Source organism: Otolemur garnettii, unplaced genomic scaffold (assembly GCF_000181295.1).
Source record: "Otolemur garnettii isolate 467f Iridium unplaced genomic scaffold, OtoGar3 scaffold00243, whole genome shotgun sequence".
Classification (NCBI taxonomy): Eukaryota; Metazoa; Chordata; class Mammalia; order Primates; family Galagidae; genus Otolemur; species Otolemur garnettii.
In genome coordinates this window covers 846,635-868,309 of record NW_003852638.1, presented here as the reverse complement: position 1 = coordinate 868,309, position 21,675 = coordinate 846,635, and the positions used below count along the sequence as shown (strand labels likewise).

The window sequence follows — 21,675 nt, the reverse complement described above, 5'->3', positions numbered from 1 at the left end:
ATAAACTGAAATATATTACCCCTTTTTAATAAGCTAAAAAATATGGTTAAGAGAGGATGTGTAATGTGTCCAAGGTCACATAATTAATAAAGCATAGAGTGTGAGGGCCAGGGAATGTCCCGGAAGAGGACATGATTATCTGGGTAGGGTGGGAGGCCTGAAAGGATGCTTGAACTGGATCTTGAATGATAAATAGACGCTGTCAGGTTGATATGGAGAAAGGAACTCTGAGAGCCTGGAGGGGTACGTGGGGAGATGGCACATCATGTCACAAAGACCCGAAGAGTATGGTTCAGACCCATATATGGTTTGCTGTAACAGGAGCAGGGAACATCTGGGAATGGACAGAAAATGGAGGACGAGGATAGCCTGGACTCAGATCACCAGAGCTTTTTATAGTTATCCTAAGGACTCTGAGTTTACACTGTAGGTGACAGAGTGCCCATAATGATAGTCATTATAAATTTGTACATTGAAAAGTTTCTGGTGATAGCAGGGCTGGAAGCAGGGTAACAGCTGTTTGTTCCAAGCCTGCAGTTCCCAAGCCCCAGGGCACCTACAGGTACCAGTTAAGAACCAGGCTACAGAATAAGGGGTGAGCAGTGGGTAAGCGAGGAAAGCTTCATTTCGATTTACAGCCACTCCCCATTACTTGCATCACCTAGGGTACACACTCCTATGTCTGACAATCTGAGGTAGAGCCAAGGCAGTGATACAAATACAGAATGGGACCATCTAGCTGCAGGAAAACAAGCTCGCTGATTCTGAACTATAATGAGTTGCATAATTGTTTCATTATATATTACAATGCAATAATAATAGAAATAAAGTGCACAATAAACATAATGTGCTTTAATAATCCCAAAATGATCCCACCTTTACCTCACCCCCACCCTCTTGTATAAAAAAATTATTTTCCACAAAACCAGTCCTTGGTGCCAAAAAGGTTGGGGACTGCTGTTCCAGGTAATTTGGAGCAGAAACTGACAGGAAGGAGAGATGCAAAACAGATTTAGGAGGTAGACTTGGTAGCTGTGAGCTTGGAAGGAAAGCAAGTAGTGGCGAAAACAAAATTGGATTTTAGGATAGCAGCACTGTTTCTGATGGACGGTAACAACCTCAAGAATGCAATGAAAAACAATTTATTCTTTCTTGGGAGGAATATAGAATTGAGTCTCTATTATGGCGTGTTTTTCATGAAATCCTGACATTTTCCTTCTGAAGTCACCTCAAAGAGGCTCTGGAAGGCTGGATGAGATGTAGCCTTCAGTCTGATTATGAAACCTTTCAGGGAAAAGTTGCATCCAAATCTCTCATATCCGAGGAGAGCCTGAAAAAAGGAATGTTTACAAAGTCTGCATTGTCCTAGAGAGGACCCAGAGTGCTTGGAGCAGAAGTCTGTTGCTTTACTCAACCAGCCATCTTTACCTTCCAGTTTCTTATCTAAGCCTTTCAGCCAGGCAATTTGGCTGGACCCTGGGGTGAAGGAAGCTAACACAGGTCTAACTAATGAGTGGGACCATTGGCCATTCTGCCCACCAGAAGCCTATACTTTGAATTAGGGAGGCAATAGGAAAGTCTGTAGTTCATCAAACTAACATTCGGCACCTACTATGTACCAGTCACTGCACAGAGCAATATGAGGTCTGACAATTAAGTTCATGAACTTGCTACCCTGTGCTTACATTAGTAGCACTGTACAAACAGCTCAGTAAGGTTTCATAATCTAGATATATCGGTGTCTCACAGCTGTATTCGGGTTGACATGTGGCGGTGTCTTGCCAAGTGGTGTTCATTACTGGCGTTGCATGTTTCTGTGTGCCATCATGAGAATGTCAGAGCCTGAATTAGAGCAATAAAAAAACATTAAATTTCTTATTAAACTTGGCAAGAGTGGAAGTGAAGTCAAGAACATGTTATTCCAAGTTTATGGGAATAATGTCATGAAGAAATGGCAGAGTACAACTAGACTAAGCTAATCTTTCTAAGGAAAGAGAAAGTGTCACTGATGAAGAGACGCCAAGGTGGCTAGTAACAAGAACTGATGAAAACATTGTAAAAATTCATGAAAATGCGTATCAAAATCATTGGCTGACTGTGAGAACCATAGTAGACAAAGTAAACATTGAGAAAGAAATAGTTGGAAAAATTTTAACTGAAAATCTTGCCATGAGAAAAGTATGTGCAAAAGTGGTCCTGAAGGACCTCACCAATGAACAAAAGCAAAGGAGAGGCTCGGTGCCTTTAGCACAGTGGTTATGGTGCCAGCCACATACACCAAGGATGGCACATTCGAACTCAGCCCCTGACAACTAAACAACTGCAACAAAAAAATAGCCGGGTGTTGTGGCAGGTGCCTGTAGTCCCAGTTACTTGGGAAACTGAGGCAAGAGAATCACTTAAGCCCAAGACTTTGAAGTTGCTGTGAGCTGTGATGTCACAACACTCTACCAAGGGTGACATAGTGAAACTCTGTCTCAAAAAAAAATAGGAAAAAAAAAAGCAAAAGAGACTCGAAGTTTACTAAGAGCTTTTGGAAAAGCAAGATGATGTTTTAGGCTGTGTTTTTGCCAACCTTTTTGAAAGCAGAGAGATTATTCATTATGAATTTGTGCCAACTGAACAGTTAACCAGGTTTACTATTTAGAAGTGGTGAAAAGACTGTATGAAAAAGTTAGACAAACATGACCTGAACTTTTGACCAACAACTCATGGCTCTTGCATTACAACAATGCACCAGCTCACATGGCACTGTCCATGAGGGATTTTTTAGCCAGTAAACAAATAACTGTATTGCAACACCCTCCCTACTCACCTGATCTGGCCCCCAGTGAATTTTTTTCTTTACCCAAAGATAAAGGAAATATCGAAATAAAGACATTTTTATGCCATTCAGGACATCAAGGGTAATACGACAACAGCTCTAAGGACCATCCCAGAAAAAGCATTCCAAAATTGCTTTGAAGGGTGGACTAGGCACTGGCATTGGTCCATTGCTTCCCAAGAAGAGTATGAAGGTGACCATAGTGATATTTAGCAATGAGATATGTAGTACCTTTTCTAGGATGAGTTTTTGAACTTAATGGCCAGACCTTATAGTATGCAGTTAAGACTTGGAACTCTTGCCCTATAGGAGTTCACAGTCTAGGTAAGACTAAGAAGAGAAGGAGTGAAGCAACTAAGTATGTGGAAATGGAGGAGCATGGAAAGGATGGGGTCCTCCTTGTTCAAGCTCAATGTGACCAAAACCTACTCATAGTCAATAAAGACAAACCAGGGAAACTTCCATCCTTACATAAGGTGGCTGAATATACACTGTTGTGTGCTTCTCCTTCATGACATTCATTGCAAGTACAATAGTTACTTGGTAATCATTTGTTTCACACCGTGTGCCTGTCAGGACTATGTGCGTCTTGCTCATCACTATATCCCCCACCTAGTGCAATTGCAAGTACATAGTTGGTGTTTAAGGAAATACTTCTAAAGGCAAAGCTTCTAGGCTTTGCAAATGTAAGAATACTATACCCCAAGAGAAGCCATCTAGTGCCCCCCTCAGCATGCAAATGCCAAACCATTTTTTATTTCGTAAGCTCTTCCTGAAAGCCTGAAACTTCTCACAAAGATTACCACTGTAAGCAGTAATAATCAAGGAATCTTCCATGAAACAAACATACTTCAGTAAATATTATTCATCTCCCTGAGATGCATTCCCTAGTTATTTTTCCTCTTGGATTTTCATTCCTAAGATCTTATCCTCTAAATGCTTTCTATCCACAAATAATCCATGTCCATTTCAAAGGCTCCAGCTATCCACAGCCAGTTGAGAATTATAATAAAACCTGGTTCTTGGCCAGGTTCTATTGTAATTTGGGCGACCTCCAGCTTCTGCACACTCTCCTGGTGATGTGGCTGAGTGAGAGTAATGCAGAGTCCCTCTGGCTTACATCGAGAGTCTGCATTGCATGGGAGTGACCAGTATGTGCAACTGGACATTTAGGAAGTCAAACGTCCTGAAACAAAGCACGTGTCAGGTTGTAAAAAAATGCAGAATAAGCTGGCACAAGAAACTGCATTTTTTAGCTGGATGTTGTGGCGGGTGCCTGTAGTCCCAGCTACTTGGGAGGCCGAGGCAAGAGAAATCACTTAAACCCAAAAGTTTGAGGTTGATGTGAGCTGTGACACCACAGCACTCTACCGAGGGTGACTTAGTGAGACTCTATTAAAAAAGAAAAAAAAGAAATTGCATTTTGGCTGTAGATGTGCTCCATGTAGGCAATGCATATAAATTACCCATCTTTGTTGAGATAGCACCTTAACCAGCACTTGGCATATAGTTGGCCATCAGCAAATGTTTGGTGAGCTGAACACACACTACTGCTCAGAGACGCTAGAAGCATTTGTCCACCAGGCCAACATGGCAAACATTCACAATCAAATGGAAATTTTCACCCCCAAGAGCTTATGCTATGCTGTAAGGCCATCCTCTAGTGCAGTGATCTTCAACTGGTGTGCCAGGAGAGGATCTTAGTTGTGCTGCAAAACATTTTTTTAAAGACTATTAATTAAATTATTTTTGAAAGAAGTTCAAAGCACAGTAAGTATATTCTTTTATTTTTTTACTCTTTTTTTGGTCAACATAATTTAAGTGTGTCACAAAATTTTAACTATCAGTTCAAGTATGCCATGCGATTAAAAAAAAAAGGTTGAAAAACACTGCTCTAATGGTTAAAAATGTAAAAGTGAATAAATTTCCTAACAAATTTCTTTTGGTTCCAAAGAATGTACTCTCTCTCTCTCTCTCTTTTTCATAAGAAACACTCACTCACTCATACATACACATATTCAGCACCATGAGAGTTTCAGATACATGAAGTATATTCAAGGAAAGCTCTTACTCTTGGAGTATACAAGTGAGGTCAGCATTCTTGCTGATTAATTAGAGAAATAAGAGAAACTGAGGCAGCCTCTGACCTGGGGGTTCCTTTGCTAACTCTACCATTTAGACATGACTGGCTCAAGCCTGGCTTCTTCCACCAAAAACTCTCTTGACCATTCTCACCCTCAGATATTGCTCCTTTCTCAGAACTACAGCAAATGCTTAGGCTAAATGCATGGGCTCTAGAGGGATAATGCCAATTTTGCCACAGTTGGTGAACCTGTAAGATAAGCACTAAATCTTTTACACCTATTCATCTTCTGAGCCTGTCAGTAGTAAGTGCTTCTTATGCTCTTCCATAAAACCCAGTTACAGGCTGTCTCTATCTTTGCTTCCACGCAGCTGACTTCCCTTCCTACCTCTCTCTTTTGCTCACTGGCCTCCAAATACACTGGACTTCCTTTCATCCTTCATGCAAACCATGCTTGTTCCACCCCAGGGCTTTTGCCAGTGCTGACAGCCCTACCCACTGGTCTTCATCATTCAGCTAAAGGTCACCGTTCTCAGAGAGATACTTCCTGACCACGTACCCCCCATCCTCCTGTTATCTCTATTACAACTCTGTGATGGTAGAAACATTTTGTCCTTATCTAGAATAAGGTTATCTATTTCCTTTTTAATTCTCTGAACATTCTCCTCCGGCAGAGCACACTCTTGGCTGTTCAGTTACCCTCTGTAACTCCAGTCCTCAGAAAACACAAGGGGTGCCCAGTGAATATCTGGCAAAGGAATAAGTCAAGAGCAGATATTCATGTGATGATACTGGCAAATTTGTTCTCTTAATAAGTAAATATGCTTAAAAGACTCAAAAGAGTGCCTAGAGTATAGAAACCACACAGCATGTGTTATATTTGTTTTAACTGTTATCATTGTGACTAGATTTCATTGCCTCAGATTCCTCTTTCTGCATCTTTTTTTCTATTTTTCTTCTTTATTAGTTTCCAAATCCTTCTCAGGCACCCACTGATGGCTTTTCTATCTCCCCTATCAGCTCTGTTTTCCTGTCCTTCCTTCTCTCCATACATATACATATTTATGTGAATATAAAGGGTCCTACTTGCAAAGTAATAATCCTTCCAAAGATATTTACCTTTCAGCACACATCTGCACCAAAGGGAACACACCAAGTGAAGAATTTCAGATAGTAATTAATGGCTTGCTGAATATATGTGGGACCACTCCTTTTTGCAATGTCCCTAATGTCACACATTACAGATCAAGGTCTTTCTTTGAAAGTCAGTGCTAAAGACTCAACTTTTGGCAAAAGTCTAACAATTGTCTATATCTCCCACATTAGCTAAAATTGAGATTTAAAAATGCAGTAAGATTTGTCTTTCTCCAGTCCAGTCTGTCTGCCAAGTCTTGCTCTATGTTATACCCCCTCCACTCTACTGAGTAGTATGTGTCCTTTTTGTGGCCATCCCCAGCTACTCCACTAAAATTCATTTCTTTAAGAACAAATTTTTCTATCAGTCATTTCCATGTGAGAACTTTAGCCAAGGTGCTCTTGCTATATCTATAGAAGCACTTGACTCTCACGTCTCATTTTTAGTTGTAAAAGGAGAGGTAGTCATTGAAAAAGAAATTTCAAACATTTGGTCCAGATAGCATGGAAAATATTTTGGAAGAACCAGGTCTTAGTTTCTAAACCACAAGCCACTGACTCATCTAAGAGATCAGAAAGGCCAATCTTGATCCATATTGCCTTGGCTGTATTGAAGTCCTTAATATCCTTCTCAGAGGCAGTATCTTCAGATAAAATTCTTTATATAGGATAGCTGGATTTGCTATTTAAAATAATGCTTAGTGTAATAGACTGAATAGCATCGCGTGTCTCATAGCTCTTGTCTATTTGCTAGAAGAATGACAATGAATAGAAAGATCCTAAGACATTTTTAGCGTGTTTTAAGCAGAATTCATTTCCTCCCTGCTTATTTCTCAGGATAATAATATTTAACAAGCCTAAATTGGAGCAGTTTTTCCCTGTTAGCTGTGGGTCCATTTGTTCTTCATATAAATTTGGCTTTGACCCCCATGTTGCTAAATGGTGAAATAATTCCATATGTGGCATCATAAGAGGTTGAAATGCCAAATTTTCTATCAGGCAGAGCAGTCCATTTCATCTCCTTAGCACATTCCATGTAAGGCAAATGAAGCATCTAGGATCTAGATTACAATTTTCAAAAATTTGGTTTGCTCAGCAATAATACTTAACCCCCCCCTCCTATGTTTTATTAGGATGGCTGTAACCTATTGAGGAATATACATCATAGGAAGGGTAGGAAAAGGTGAGGAGTAGATTAATGCTAATTTATGGGATGAATGTGTTAGAGAAGGAAAATCATTTATATTTACTGGTCAGCCCCCTCTTCTTTAAATCATAGGAGAGAAAGGATGTCAATATAAATTCCTGGGTTCATAAAAAATATCATAGGTTCTTATATTGGAGCTTGGAGACCATCTAAACCAATGCTTCATTCTTAATCACAAAGAGTCAGTTACTCAGTCATTTCTACAAGGTCATCTGCTTAGCAGGTGGCAGGCCTGGACTCAAAACCAACTTCCCAACTCTTTGCATTCAAGTTTTTTAAAGGCCACATATTCCTAGAGTATTTACTTCAAAGAATACATATATGGTTTGCCAAAGCCACATCTATAGTGTACAAAGTGAATAGACCACTTTCGAGACTGATTCAGGCAAATAAGGGAAGCCTAGAAAACAATTTTTCTTTCAATTGATCAAGAAAATTCAACACATATGAAAATTCAAATCATTATCCATTCCATTGTTTCAGAAAAAGAATATACTTAGAGATGGGTATTACAGAATGTGAAAGCTTCTAAATATAGTCAGTTCAGTCCTTCATTTGGGATACCTTTGCAGGAGTAATGTCTGCCTTTCTAGACCTCTTCTCCCTTTACCTTGGGTTAGGCCTACCAAAAGGGAAGTTTTCAAGTTCCTGTTTGCAGCACGGAATAACTTCCTTGAATTCTTGCATTTTAAAGTACTGATTGGTATCCACCAAGCTAAAGATTTAAAACTCAACAGCAGACTCTGAAGAAGATGGAAATTTCCCACTTTCTGGAAAGTTCTTACTAACCCTTAACCGTGTTTTCCTTTCCTAGGCTTTCAATGCCAGGAACTCAGTATAAGCTTAGAGAACACTCTACCTGAACCCTAAAGGCTGGTTGTCTTTTTTTATGATCTCCACTGCCCACATGAGATATCTTAGAAGATGCTGCCTTAACATTCTGGGATCCAGAAAGTGGCCCTGCTCCCTGCTTCTCCCCTCACAGCCCTCCTCATGGGCAGAGCTCCATCCAGCCTAAAGATTGCCAACAGGGCTCAGCTGTATCCTAGTCTAAGGTGATTCTCACTTTTGGGGTTTTGATACAGAAATATAGAACAAAGTAATTCCCGAGTTCAGACTTTTTCTGACTATAGTATGTCCTTCTCTGAAAAGTCCACATTCTTTTAATTCCTCGTACTCTTCATTCACTGGGTCTAAGTTATCCAGTCATGGCCCTTTCCATAGTTCAGATAGGAGCAGGAATGGTAACAATGGAGGGGGGAATCTTGAGTCCTGGTAGGAACTTGTGATCACAGTGAAGAAAGGGTTCATCCTGCCAGCTCTCCCAGAAAGGTTTGAGCTGGGGTCAGTAGAGGTAGAGAGAGTAGAACAATAGGCTATCCTAATGCCACCAGCAGGATAGAGCCCAGTTGCATGGCAGAAGAAGTTGGTGATTATTAATTTTCGTCAAGTGCATGTAAGGTTCCCCTCACTGAGAATAGGGCCACCTTTTATTCACAGTTTTTATTTCCCAAACATCTAGTATGTAAGAGATGTTTATATGTTTTTCATTGATTTTATTAGTAGTGGAATAAGCCACTTCTGGTGAAATGTCAACTAATTTCTATTTCTCCATCATCTCCATACAAAAAACCATACTCACTGAAATTCCCAAAGGGATTTCTCTTTCTGGTAAATGTTGAAAATCTAGGTAGATAAGTAGGAGGTCAGGAGCCCCACTTTCTAATAAATCGGTCAAGGCATTACGCAATGGAATCCTTACCATTTCAAAACCTCATATAACCACAGTCACACAAAACATCACACTGGAGGCAAAACCACTGGATAAGTAGCAGAGAAACTTCACAGAGCACATAGGTAGCATAATATTTTGGCGCTAGATAATTCAGATATGCTTGTTAAGAGAATGAAATGGGGAAACATTAAACCAGCAGGTCACTTCTTCCATACTAGCTGCCAATGTGTACTTTCGTTCTGGTAGCACAGTCTACTTGAGTATTTTTCTCTTCAGTAGGTTGAAGAATATGAGTAAAAGCTATGGTGTGTGTTGATATGCATTGAATCAGAGCTCAGAAGTGTTAAGCTAGAAAGAGTAGGGTTTGGAGGGGACTGGCAGCTGGACAGCCTTGGATTGGGGCTCCTTTGAGACTCAGCATAAAGGTGAAGCAAAGGGCATGGCCTCTGCCCACCTCCCAAGTATCAGAGGGTGAAAGAAGGATATAATATAATACTACATCCCCAGGCAGCAAAGTACAGAAAAAAATATAAGTATTTATTTTTGCTGGGGAGGAGGGTGAAACTTATAAACACAATTAATGGAGTAGAACATTTTGAGAACTATAGCCATTCTCAATTGCTCAAGGGCCTTTATTTCTGCATGATGGAACCAGATTTGAGCAGAATGATGAGACATCCTCAAAAGCCAGAAAGAGAATTGCTCCTGGAAGCAGCACAAGAGTCCTCGCTGGAGAGGAGGAAATGATAGCCCTGGAAAGACTTTGCTGCCAAGGTGCAGAGGATGGGGACAGACATGTAGCTAGGGGACAGGTGGGGGCAAGAAGAAAAGCCATTGTTCTCTCTAAGTGGAGTCCCCAGAAGTGGCATCTAGCCAACAATTTTGTTTGGAGGCCATATTGTGTGGTGGTGGTTGGAACTGTGATGAGAGTATATTGCGGTGAAGATGGTGATAGAAGATCGTGAGACCCACAGTGAATGTAGTCACAGCGAGGCCCCTTATTTCTGAACCTGGTCCCCACCAGCACCCAGCTCTCCCTCTGCTCACAATACTGCAAAAGATAAAAGCACACAGTAGATCATCGCAATACAAGTGGAGTGACCCCAAGTGATCTGGAGGGAAGCACCTGACTTACAGAGATTCATGTAGGTCAGCGATTAAAGGAAGACCTTCAGAATTAGGGATGAAATACAGAACACTTAAATGATGAGTACAAGGCAGGACACTTTTAGTCTATTCATCAAGCAGAGCCAAGGAACAGAATGTCATCAGGCCATTGGCCAAAAGGACTCATACCTGTTGGGCCGTATAACTTCCATGGTTATTCCCTTGAGGAGGCCAAGTGTATTTATATTTATGCATCACTTAACATTGGGGATGAATTATTAGGCAATTTCATCTTTCATCATTGTGCAAACATCACAGAGTGACTACACAAACCTAGATGGCATAACCTACTGCACGCCCAGCCTATTTGGTATGGTCTATTGTTCCGAGGCTATAAGCCTGTCCAACCTGTGACAGTGGTGAATATTGTAAGACGTTATAACACAGTGATGTCTGTGTCTCTAAACCTAGCTCAACGTAGAAAGAGTACAGTCAAAAATACAATATTAAAGATAAAAATGATATACTGGCCTAGGGCACTTACTATGAATGGAGCTTGCAGAACTGGAAGATGCTCTGGGTGAGTCAGTGAACGAGTGTGAGTGAATGAGAAGGCCCTAAACACTGTACACTTAAACTACGCTAATTTATAAAACAATGTTTTTGTTTGTTCAATGATAAATTAGCTTACTGTAACCTTTTTACTGTACAAACCTTTAAATTTTTTTTAACTTTTTGACTGTTTTCATAACAGTTTAAAACTCAGACACATTGTATAGCAGTATAAAAATATTTCTTTCTGAGGGCGGTGCCTATGGCTCAGTGGCTAGGGTTCTGGTCCCATATACTGAGGGTAGCAGGTTTGAACCCGGGCCCAGCCAAACTGCAACAACAACAACCACCAACATAATGTCTTTCTGTATATCCTTAATCTATAAGCTTTTTATATTTTTAAAATTTTTTACTTTTTATTTTTACTTTTTAAACTTTTGTGTTAAAAACTAAGATACAGGCTGGGCACAGTGGCTCACACTTGTAATCTTAGTACTCTAGGAAGCCCAGGCAAGTGGATTGTTTAAGTTTAGGCGTTAGAAACCAGCCTGAGCAAGAGTGAGACCCCCATCTCTACTAAAAATAGAAAAACTAGCTCGATGCAACCATGGCTGAAGAACAACTGCAGGTCGAATTGTTCATGAAGGCTGGCAGTGATGGGGCCAAGATTGGGAACTGCCCCTTCTCCCAGAGACTGTTCATGGTTCTCTGGCTCAAGGGAGTCACCTTCAACGTCACCACCGTTGACACCAAGAGGAGGAACGAGACAGTGCAGAAGCTATGCCCAGGAGGGCAGCTCCCATTCCTGCTGTATGGCACTGAAGTACACACAGACACCAATAAGATTGGGGAATTTCTGGAGGCAGTGCTGTGCCCTCCCAGGTACCCCAAGTTGGCAGCTCTGAACCCTGAGTCCAACACAGCAGGACTGGACATATTGGCCAAATTTTCTGCCTACATCAAGAATTCAAACCCAGCACTCAATGATAGTCTGGAAAAGGGGCTCCTGAAAGCCCTGAAGATTTTAGATAATTACTTGACATCCCCCCTCCCAGAAGAAGTAGATGAAACCAGTGCTGAAGACGAAGGCATCTCTCAGAGGAAGTTTCTGGATGGCAATGAGCTCACCCTGGCTGACTGCAACTTGTTGCTAAAACTCCACATAGTACAGGTAGTGTAAGAAGTACAGGGGATTCACCATCCCTGAGGCCTTCCGTGGAGTGCATTGGTACTTGAGCAATGCCTATGCTCGGGAAGAATTTGCTTCCACCTGTCCAGATGATGAAGAAATCGAGCTAGCCTACAAGCAAGTGACCAAGGCCCTCAAAGAAGCCCCTCCTGGAGCTCTCTTAGCCACCTCTGTTTTCTCCACGAAGGCTCTGAGTAGTTTCCACTTTGGTATCCAATGGACACACTCCAAAATGGCCAGTGGGAATCACTTGGAGCACTTGTGCAGGGCCAGATTAGGAGGGAAGAGGGCTGACAGAAATGGATGGGGGACCTGAGTGAGAGTTTTATTGTGGGGTGGGGTAGGTAGGACAATGTATTTCATTAATAAAATGCAGAATTAAAAAAAATAGAAAAACTAGTTGGGCATTGTGGTGGGTGCCTGTAGTCCCAAGCCACTCAGGAGGTTGAGGCGGAAGGATCTCCTGAGCCTAAGAATTTGAGGTTGCCCTGAGCTATGATAATGCTGCTCTATCCAGGGCAACAGAATGAGACTCTGTCTCAAAAAAAAAAAAAAAAGTTATAAAAACTGAGATACAAACACATAAATTACCTGGTCTACATAGGGTCAAAATCATCAATGTCACTGTCTTCCACCCACATCTTGTCCCTGGAAACATCTTCAGGGGCAATAACACACATGGCACTGTCATCTCTTGTGATAACAATGCTTTATTATGGAATATCTCCTGAAGGATTTGCCTGAGGCTATGTATATATGTATGTGTGTATATATATACATCAATTAATATATATATATGCATATATATGGATTACACTCTAAAATAACAATAAAAAGTGGTGTATGGTAAATACATAAACCAGTACTATAGTTCTTTATCATCATTATCAAGAATTACGTATTTGTCCGTAATTGCACATCCTAGTCTTTTATACAACTGGCAGCACAGTAGGTTTGTTTATAGCAGCATCACCACAGACATCTGTGTAATGAGTTAAGCTACGACATTAAAATAGCTATGATGTCACTAAGCCAGATGAATTTTTCAGCTCCATTATAATCTTGTGGGACCATCATTGTAGGTACATGTGGTTCATCACCTTCAACCAGAACCTCATTATGCACCCCATGACTGTGCTGTATATTTGCAGAAGCACAACTCAATTCCCTCCTTCCCAAGGCCTCATGAAAATGAGCTTAGAATTTATTACCAACACATTTCTATTAGTTTAAAGATCAGCTTTATAGGGAGCTGCCTCTGAGTTTTCTACCCTCCAGGTAAATAGCGCAAAGATGGCTTAGTTTGAGGAAAAACAAAGATCAAAGTATTTTTTTAACATACTCCAGAGAAAGTGAATTTCCTGAGGCAATGAGAGCTGAAGATGTTAGAAAAACTTACAGAATTAACAATAGACTATAAGAATCAAAGGTGATAGTAAGGTGTTGGCAGGATCTTAACAGGGTCCTTGGGCAACATTGTCAACTGACCAAATCATGGACACTGAGGCTGAATCTGGTTTGTTCAGAGGGTCCCACAGTAGTGTCCTGAAATGCATGCTGGTTTCATACTAGTATTTTCAGGGATTATTAGCAAATAATTTCACAAACTCTGCTACAAATTTTTCTGAGATACTCCTGATTTCAAATTTTTATTGCATTCTGCCTTCAGCCAATCCTTTGCTTTCTCTGGGCACCAATTTCCTCCTCTATAAAATGGAAGTGTTAACTAAATTATTTCAAGCATGCCATTCCTCTTTTACTATTCAGTGAAGCCTATACCTCATCTTACAGACATATTACTTTTATTCTTAGAGCAAAAAAAAATTATTACGTAGGTAATAAATTCATTTTCTTTGTAAAATAAGTGAGAAATTATAAATTAAACTCTATCACTCCCAATCCCCATTTCCTCCCTCTCTCTTCTAATCATCGTTAGCTTGCCAATTTCTTTAAAATACTTTTACTTACATATATTTGTTCAAGGAAAATATATAGCCCTGTTTAATTTGTGTGCTTTCTCATGAATTGTACTCTATTAAAGATATCATTTTGTGATTTGCTTCTTGTTAATTCTACGATATTCATGAAGTGCTGTCTCCATCAGTGTATAAAAGATGTATTTTGTTCTGGGGTATGGATGTATTGTCCTCCTTTTAGCCATGCTAATGCACATTCATTTGGTTCCATTGAACATCTTTGAAAATGTCTCCTTGTGTACCCATGGAAGTGTGTGCTCAAGCAAATAGCACAAAATGAATTTGCTGGGCCCTGGATATGAATCCTTCAAATCTTAGTAAATACCAAATTGTCCTCCCAAGTGGCTATACCAGTAGTTGATACCAGCAGTTCACATCAACCTTTAAAAAACTTCTTCCAGCCAAATGCATGGAAAATTGCATCTCAGTGTTGGGGGACCCTGATTACAGATGACACTGAACATCTTTACACTTAGTACCTCTTTTGCTTCCAATTTACATATGGGGACCACTCAGGGTATACTAGGTCCAGGCTCAGAAGGCCCAAATTCAAATCCTGGCTCTGGTATTTACTACTAAAGTCAAACCACTGAATCCCTCTTCCTACAGTTTTCCTCAGTTATAAAAGGTAAAAAAGATGCCTGTTCTGCCTCAATGGCAAAAACTGATTAAAGAGTTCCTGAGAAGAGTTCCAGGGAAAGTTGTGAATGAATCTGCAATTATATCAGGTAGACTGGGGTCAGAAGAGCAGGATCATTACAGTGATATAAAATAAGGAATTATATACAATCTGCATAAGACTGTTGTGCCTGTGCTGGCCCCAAAGTAAGGGGAGAAAGGTAAGCATGAAGTGGGGCAGAGCAGGGACAATCCTGACCCCATGGCAATGAGCTAGAGCTCACTAGAGTGGTCTCTCCAAACACCCAAATTAAGTGATGGGACTCTGGCACCTACCTTGTTTGTTACAGGGCAAAATACACACTTTGACCCAGGAGGTGAAGAAGCTGAAGAATAACCTAGTGGACTTGGAGAAGTGACCACGTGTGAGAGTGTGTTGAGAGCTACCCCAGCACCACTAGAGCTGAGCCCCAAGGTTAGGGGTGGAGAGGACATTTAAGGAAAAAAAAAAAAAACAACCTTGCAAGTCACTTCCACCTCTCACGTGTTGTGGCACAAGCCAAGCAGCTCAACAATTCTGGGAAACATCATTCCACCTCACCTGAGCACCCACACTGCAAATCCATCATGGCAACTCCAGGAAATAATGACAAAGTGAAACACACTAGGTCCATTGTTGAAATGTCTGGTATCTGTGCCCACCGCAGTCATTCTATTTGGCAGGCTGTATCTATCGACACTTGTCCATGAGGAGTGAGATCAAGAAGGAACAGCAATCTGTTTTCTACACATTATCAGGTCAAAGGAAAAACAAGATGTTATGAGCGAGGAGATTGACAGCATAGGCTGAAATAAAAGCTGGAGATATGTAGGCGGCTTTGCAGAGAAACAGAAGAAATGTCAGCTGCCTTCCCTTCTCCATGGATTCCAGATACACAGAAGTGTCTGGAGAATCCAACCTCATGGATTTCTGATTGCCTGGTGAAGTACATCTTTGTCTTTTCAAACAGTCCTGTTTTACAGGAAAATAATTAAAAAGCAAGGATCATATTAGCACAGCACTAATTATGAAGTGGAATGTGTCAGTTGGGAATGAGTTACAAGGTTGCCAACTTCTTAAAAACCACTTCTGAAGTGCCGTATAGTTAGATATTTAATAAATCTCAGCATGCAGCCCCCAGCTAGCTCTCCCAGCTGCCGGCCACCCTTTATTACAGCAGCGCCTGGCAACAGGCTTGTAGTGAAGGGTCTGTCAGCCTTTCCACTAGAAACTTCACCTTTTCAAAATTCTCTAACTCTCGCCTTTTAAGTCATATAAAGTAGAAACTTCCATGTAGCTGGTCAAAAATGAGGACATTTTGTGATGGTTGTAATTGTTATTGTTTTGTTTTTTATTAGATTTGAAGAACTGGTATCTGCTTCTGACATTTACTGTATAATTTTGAAAAATCAGAAAAGTAAAAGTTAATAAAGAAATTAGCAATTTGGTCCCAAATTTTCCCACAGAAATAAACTTCTTTTTCTTCTCTCTTTCTGGAACCATCTTAAAAAAGGAAAACATACCCCCTACAGAAAAAGTATTTTGCCTAATAGGAGTTAAAATAGGGAAATGAAGTTTTCCATTTTTTAACTTGCTTTGAGTTTTCTTTGCCTGATAACACAAAGAAATTGGAATATGTATATTCTAATTTATAGAACAGACGTTCTTAAGAAGCAGTCTTCCACCAGGGAAATATCATATACAATTTATAAATACTGGATTAAACAAGGGAATTTGCAGTAACTTCTCAGTTCTGATTGTAAAATACAGCATAGATTTAATTATGGCTATTCAGAAGAAAGGAAAGGGAGAGAAAAAGAGAGAAAAGAAGAAATGGAGGGAAGGAGGAAGGAAAAGAAATAAAGAAAATTACCTTCACAAATGTACTCACTGGTGCTAAGATGCATCTCAGTTTCAGAAGAAAATAATATAGAAATATATATATAAACACAAACATACACAAACAAGGTTGGGGAAAGCAGCTTAGAATGAGGAAATAGGGTATATACTAATAGTTCATTATTATTTGTAAAACACTTTGAACCAAATTTTGCCAAATCATCTTTCTATGCTCTAAATGAAATACCAGGAAGATTCCATGGTTTTTCTGGCTACTTTTTCAAGTATCAGAAAGCCAGTTAAATATAAAATGAAAGTGCCAAGCTCTTATTCAATTTAAAATTTAATCCCTCCTTAGCTTGGGGCCGAACCAGCTTGGAAGCCTGCAGAAGAGGTATGATGAGTTTAGCTATTTTTTTTATTATAAAAAAATAAAAACTTTTTATTTCTTCTTCCTCTTCTCCTCCCCGCCTCTTGCTTCTTGAATCTGGCTTCTCCAAGTTTGGAATGACATGAGGATTCAGAAAGAAAAGTCAAAAAGGCCTTTTATATAGAGAGAAAAATCATCTTATAACTAGTTCACAGAAGACTGGCTTACCTTGGAAGCACCCAAACATGCTGCTGTGTAGGGTGTTTTTAATGAAGTACTTTTAACTAACTGTTGTATGAAATTCACCAGGAAGGGTCTAGTAGACCTCCACTCTGTATTTCCAGCTCCTACTGTGATTTTGTCTAGTAGCATTGGAGAATCATGGGATGAAAACAGCAATTAATCTCTCATTAACATGCAATTAAATCTAAGAGATGACTAAGCAACAGTCTCCTCCCCATAACTGACCCTTTTCAGATGCGAGGTGGCTAACAAAAATTTCCTTTTCCAGGACATCATGTAGGGTGTTTAGTGATAAAACTGTGGCTAGGAATGTTACTCCTTTCACTCTTCAGTTCGAGATACTCCTATTGGCAACTTGGCATACCAGACAGCTGTGCCATGGCCAGTACCAACTGCAGCCTTCACCATGCAAAAAGCCATGAGGCCATCCTATGGGAAAACATGTGAGAAAGATGAGACAGTGTGGACTGATTGTACATGAAATATATATGGAAAACAGAGTCGAGAAATCTTGCAATGGAGAGAATAGTGTGAAAGTTCTTTCTACAAAGATTTCCTATGTATGTAGTGTAAATGTACAACTATTTATTTCATTATTTGATAAGTAAATATATTGTATATAACAAGAGCCAGGTTTCTCACCATTGGAGAAAGAAGTTATAGATTAAAAAAAAGGAGAGAGAGGCTAGATGAAACACATGCAGGACTGGGATCAGAGGTAGTAGTATGAACTCATATATATGCAGATAGATAGCTATGGAAACATAAATGTATCTGCATATACACATATGTGTTTCCTAGCTCTGAGACAGCCCAGGAGCGATGACAACCCCATAGCAATTTGAGCACCTCTAGTACCTAGATTTTGTTTTCCATTTACCATTCTTTGATAAAAGGAACCAAAGCTCCTTGGAAAAGAATCTGATTTCAGGGCTGGGCCAGGAAAATTACAAAATGATCCTGAAAGATTTTGTGGGTCCAGAATAAAGAAAAAGCTCAAATAAGATAGGAGCATGCTGAAAAGACAAGGATACAACTGGAGGTGCTCCCCATGGGCAAAGCTGCAATAATTGTATCAAATAAATAAGTAATTTTAGTACTGGATTATAACTCATAGAATATTATAACCCCTAGGAATATATGTTGATATAAACAAATAACTGAATTAAGAAACTAGTGGTTATCAGAGGAACTTTACCTAACAAATGCAATCATTGTAACCTGGTTTTTGTACCTTCAATGAATCCTCAACAATAAAAAAAAAAAAGAAAGAAATTAATGGGGTGGGGGGAATAGACAGCTCTTCCTCACAGAGGAATCTCAATTAACATAGAAAAATGAGAAAAATAAAAATTGCCATTAGGCAAATGTCATTGTGCTGATTGCTCCTGGGAAGACATACCAATAAATGTTAGCATCACTGGGAAAATTTTGAAAGGAAAAAGGATATCATCATAGTCTTAATGTATTTCCTTGGAGATAGATATTTATCAATTACATAAGGGAACACAAGAACCCAGCAGACACTATCTCAGTGAAGTGAGCAAGGTTAACATTGCCAGTGTAGAGCATGTTTTCGTTGTTTATGCCCTGACATGATACACTGAGAAGGACAATGTAATTTCTCTGGTCTTAAAAGAAAACTAAACTCTGGCCAGTTGTTTCAAGAGGTCCTCCCATGGACCCTTGGCATAGACACAAATAAGAAATGAGGTAGATCCAGTGATGTAGACCTGTGGATAGGCCATTCCTCTCTTTGCAGATACAGAACAATGGAGCTCTGCAGATTCTCTGGGAAAGTACCTTCTCAGCCTTCTGGCTGAGGTGAAGACCTAGCACAGTTTTCTAAGGAGAGTTGCACCCAACCGAGGAAGAGTATATAGAGAGGGAGCTGACCATACCATGTGTGAAGACACCTTCTCAAAAGAAGGGCCATGCTCCTCTGCTATCTTCTTGGTATTCTTTTCTGCAAGTTTTTCACTCTTCCCCTGCACAGCCTTCCCATTTCTGTCACTTCCACACTCCCAGACTTTACCCACCTCCCTCTGATGCAGACTGTTGTCACCTATGCCATAGCAAGTATTCTCATCAGGGCCCACCTGATTAGAGGGCTGAAAATTGGGTCTTGAAGGGTGTGAAAAAATTACTTTTCAGATGTCTAAAGTAAAAGTAGACATGTGCATATAATACATAAATACAGACACTGAACATCTTGTGAAAATTTTAATGGGGCAGCAATTTAGAGAAGCTTCTTCAGCATGCACTAATGTGGGGAAAGGAGTAGGAAACAAGATCTACCCTAAAGTAGAGACATCTTGACTGACCACCACTTCATTTTTCCCAGTTCTACCTCCCACCTCCACCATCTTCGCTCCTCCCACCATTCTAGATTCTCCTACACCATCCCTGCTGGGTGGTGCTTTCCAAAGTTCCAGTCATATGCTGTGGACACTAAGCCTGACTCAGCAGTTTTATAGCTCCACATCTCAGAACTCCACCCTCTTCTCCACTCAAACTGGAGGACTTTGCCTCCTTCCATGCCTTGGGTCACATGATCTCTTCCACTCTGAGCCTGCTTCTCCATTTCTGCCCTTGAAACCCTGTGGATCCTTCAGTGCTAACTTCAAGCACCAAGTTTTTCATGAAATCCTTTAAGGATTTCCCCCCAATCCACATACGTCAGGCTTCCTGAGGACAGAGAGTAGAAAGTGATTATCCTTGAGCTGAGTACTACAGTAAGAATATAAATGTTCAAAACATTTGAGTAGAATTAATGGAATCAAAATCACAATAGACTAACACTAAAGCAACATTTAAAGCTCCAAAGCACAGAATGATAAGGAGCAAGCACTAGAATATTATGGTGACTTTAAAAAAACTTGTGTATGTGTGTGTGTGTGTGTACATATACATGTAAAATTATACAGATTTACAAAAATTTTGAGCTCAAGAGTTCAATAAACTCTGACTATCCACACTAGGTTGGCATTTCACAGACCATCTATAATTCATATATCAAACTAAAGGAGGTTGCAGGTGTCATTTGAATTTTAAGACTGAGGAAATAAGCTCAGAGATGTAAATGCCTGTCTCAAACTTATAAAAGGCAGAATTGGAATCTAAAGTCAAATGTGACTGATCCCAAATGCCAAGCTATTCCCTCCATGCCACAGCTTCTGTATGAAGAAGTCATTTCTGCACAGCAGAGGTCTGTAGGAGAAGCAAGTCACCTTGCATAATGAAAAGTCTAAAACTCAGGCTCCAGAGTTAAATAAAATGAGTCAATTTCTGACTCTGCCACATCTCAACTATGGGACTTTGGATTCTGAGTGTAATTTTGCTTGTCCACCATCACAGGTTCATTGTAAGAATTAAATCGCCAAATATACTCCCATTTTGACCACATAGTAAGACCTCCAGAAATGGTAGCTATTACATAATCAATTAACACCCCTAAAAACATCTGAGTAAAATAGCCTCTTTAAAAATTAATAAAGATCTAGCATCTGAGTACATGTAATCAAATTTTCAGTTAACATTCTGTTGTTTACAGGAGATGTTGTAAAAGTGTGGGAGGAGCAAACAGTAACCGGAATTCAAGGTAACTAAAAACATAGTTTAAAGTTTTCTTCATCATCTTCCCTTATTATCCCTACCAACTTGAATTTCATCTTTGGTCTGACACATGCATAGAAATTTGACACTGCTTATATTCGTTTTCTATCGCTGCTATAACAAGTTACCACAAATTTGGTTAAAAGTACAACACAGTCTCACTGGGCAAAAATAGAGCTATGTTCACTTCTGGGATCTCTAGGAAAGAAGCTGTGCCTTACCTTTTCCAGCTCCTAGAGGTTACCTGCATTCCTTGATTCATGACCACCCACATCTTAAAGCCAGAAACAATGGGAGACCTCACATCACATCTCCTCTCTCTTCTCCCCCCTCCTTCTTTTAAGAACACTTGTGATTATACTGGGCCTGTCCAAAGGCTCCAAAATAATGTCTGTAGTTTAAGATCAGTTGATTAGCAGCCTTGATTCTGTCTGCAACTTAATTCTCTTTTGCCATGTAACTTAATATAGTCACAGATTCTGGAAATTGGGACATGGTTTCCTTAGGGGAGAGGGTAAGCATTTGTCTGCTTACTACTGATACTAATTACAAAGTAGAGTAGCTAGTAAGTAATAGTAGGCATAGCTGAAGGAGCTAAAGAAAAGGAAATTGCATCTTTGATAATTGCCTAAGGAGAAAGTCTAGAGTGCTGGCTAGCAGTCAAACATATTTTAGGCCATTATCTGAAATCAATGAGCCTTTTCTATGGAATACTTGGCCCACCAGAGTTCTGAGTTCTGGCTTAACCTACCAATTACTTGAAATTTAGGATAGCACACACCCTTTCTGGAGCTTGGTTTCCTCACCTGTCAAATGGAAATGACACAATCATAGGGTGAATGTGACTACCAAACAGGTAGTGGCATTTTATAAGGTAGTGACATTAATAGTAACGAGGACATATGATATGCTTAAGAACAATTGCTGTGGTAATGGCTTTATCATTATTTTTTTTTATTTCTCCCAACAATTCAATAAGATAGTTACTTATTGTTGTGTCAGTTTATAGAATTAGAGATTGAGGCTCAGAAAAATCAAGTAACTCTCCCAGTTGATGTATAATAGAGCTAGGATTTGAATACAGTTTTATGTCATGCTAGCAATCTCTACTCTCAATCACTATGATACAAAATACAAATGAAA

The 21,675-nt window shown here is 39.8% G+C and overlaps 1 pseudogene across 1 annotated transcript; it reads left to right on the top strand.

The window, feature by feature from the left end:
- Positions 1–11,245: 11,245 nt before the first annotated feature.
- On the top strand, positions 11,246–12,147 carry LOC100943835 (annotated as a pseudogene). The gene has a single exon (XR_154869.3). The product of XR_154869.3 is annotated as a chloride intracellular channel protein 1 pseudogene (transcript).
- The last annotated feature ends 9,528 nt before the right edge of the window (positions 12,148–21,675 follow it).